Raw genomic sequence first — 2,685 nt, 5'->3', positions numbered from 1 at the left:
AAGCATTCATTCAGAAAACAAAAAGTATTGTCACCACATCAATATAATTAAACTAAATTCAAGGATAAATTCGAAATTCATGTACTTCTTGTTCTTTTGAATTAAAACATTTTTTCATTTAAGAGAGGTGAATGATAAATGGAATTTATTCATAGCTTTAAGACATAGTTACTACATACTAATGATCATGAAGTAGAAACACAAAATAAACATAACATAGAAACCGAAAAATAGAAAGAAACAAGAACAAGGAATGAATCCACCTTAGTGGCGTCTTCTTCTTGAAGGACCAACAATGTCCTTAAGCTCTTCTATGTCCCTTCCTTGCCTTTGTTGCTCCTCCCTCATTGCTCTTTGGTCTTCTCTTATTTCATGGAGAATGATGGAATGCTCATGATGTTCCACCCTTAATTGTTCCACATTGTAGCTCAAATCTTCTAAGGAAGTGTTGAGTTGTTCCCAATAGTTGTTGGGAGGAAAGTGCATCCCTTGAGGCATCTCAGGGATTTCTTGATGATGAGCTTCCTCATGCATCTCTTGAGATCCGTGGAGGGTCTCTCTTGCTTGCTCTATCCTCTTCTTGGTGATAGGCTTATCCTCCTCAATGGAGATGTCTCCTTCAATGATAACTCCAGCTGAGTAACATAGATGGCGAATAAGGTGAGGAAAAGCTAGCCTTGCCATGGTGGAGGGCTTTTCGGCTATTTTGTAGATTTCATTGGAGATCACTTCATGAACTTCTACTTCCTCTCCAATCATGATGCTATGAATCATGATGGCCCGATCCATAGTAACTTCAGATCGGTTGCTTGTGGGAATGATGGAGCGTTGAATGAACTCCAACCATCCTCTAGCCACAGGCTTGAGATCCAGTCTTCTTAGTTGAACTGGCATGCCTTTGGAGTCTCTTTTACATTGAGCTCCTTCCACACATATGTCCATTAGGACTTGGTCCAACCTTTGATTAAAGTTGACCCTTCTAGTGTAGGGGCGTACATCTTCTTGCTTCATGGGCAAGTGGAACGCCAACCTCACATTTTCCGGACTAAAATCTAAGTATTTCCCCCGAACCATTGTGAGATAATTCTTTGGACTCGGGTTCATACTTTGATCATGGTTCCTAGTGATCTATGCATTGGCATAGAACTCTTGAACCATTAAGATTCTGACTTGTTGCATGGGATTGGTTAGGACTTCCCAACCTCTTCTTCTCATTTCATGTCGAATCTCCGGATACTCATTTTTCTTGAGCTTGAAAGGGACCTCAGGGATCACCTTCTTCTTTGCCACAACATCATAGAAGTGGTCTTGATGGCTTTTGGAGATGAATATTTCCATCTCCCATGAGTCGGAGGTGGAAGATTTTGTCTTCCCTTTTCCTTTTCTAGAGGATTCTCCGGCCTTAGGTGCCATTGATGGTAATGGAAAAACAAAAAGCTTATGCTTTTACGACACTAAACTTAAAATATTGCTCGCCCTCGAGCAATAGAAGAAAGAAGAGAAGAAGAAGAAGAAGAAAATATGGAGGAGAGTGAGGGGAGATGGATTCGGCCAAGGTGTAGAAGAGGGGATTTGTGTTGTGTGAAAATGAAGTAGAATGGAAGGGTATATATAGGGAAAGGGGAGAGGGTAGGTTCGGCCATTTAGGGTGGGTTTGGGTGGGAAAGTGTTTTTGAATTTTGAAGGTAGGTGGGGTGTATGGGGAAGAGTGGGTGGATGTGAGTGATGAAGGGGGTAATTGGGAAGAGGGATTGAAGTTGATGGGAAGTGTGACATGGGGAAGAGTGAAATAGGATTAGGAGGTAAGGTGGGAATATGTTAGGTGGGGATCTTGTGGGATCCACAGATCCTGAGGTGATCTTGTGGGGTCCACAGATCCTGAGGTGTCAAGGAATTACATCCCTGCACCAAATAGGCATGTAAAATGCCTTTGCATACCATTCTGGCGTTTAAACGCCGAGGTGATGCACGTTCTGGGCATTCAACGCCCATGTGAAGCATGTTCTGGGCGTTCAACGCCCATGTGTAGCATGTTTCTGGCGTTGAACGCCAGTTCCATGCTTGTTACTGGTGTTCAGTGCCAGCTTTTCTCAAGGCACATTCCTGGCGTTCAAACGCCAGAATGTTGCTTGTTTCTGGCGTTCAGCGCCAGATTCATGCTCTGTTCTGGCGTTAAATGCCAGTCTGTCCTCCCTCCAGGGTGCAAATTTTTTTCTGCTATTTTTTATTCTGTTTTTAATTTTTATGATTTTTTCGTGACTCCTCATGATCATGTACCTAATAAAACACAAAATAACAATAAAACAAAATAAAATAAAAATTAGATAAATAAAATTGGGTTGCCTCCCAACAAGCGCTTTTTTAATGTCAATAGCTTGACAGTGTGCTCTCATGGAGCCACAAAGGTGATCAGGTCAATGTTGTATAGTCTCAACACCAAACTTAGAGTTTGGATATGGGGTCTTAACACCAAATTTAGTGTTTGGTTGTGGCCTCCCAACACCAAACTTAGAGTTTGACTGTGGGGGCTCTTCTTGACTCTGAATTGAGAGAAGCTCTTTGTGCTTACTATCTTTTGTCACAGAGGGATGGCCATGTACCTTGAGCACAAGGTAGTCCCCATTCAATTGAAGGACTAATTCACCTCTGTTGACATCTATCACAGCTCCTGCTGTGGCTAGGAAA

The sequence above is a fragment of the Arachis duranensis genome, chromosome 10 (assembly GCF_000817695.3).
Source record: "Arachis duranensis cultivar V14167 chromosome 10, aradu.V14167.gnm2.J7QH, whole genome shotgun sequence".
In the NCBI taxonomy this organism is placed as follows: domain Eukaryota; kingdom Viridiplantae; phylum Streptophyta; class Magnoliopsida; order Fabales; family Fabaceae; genus Arachis; species Arachis duranensis.
The sequence above is the reverse complement of the archived record's forward strand: the minus strand, read 5'-3'. Positions refer to the sequence as shown.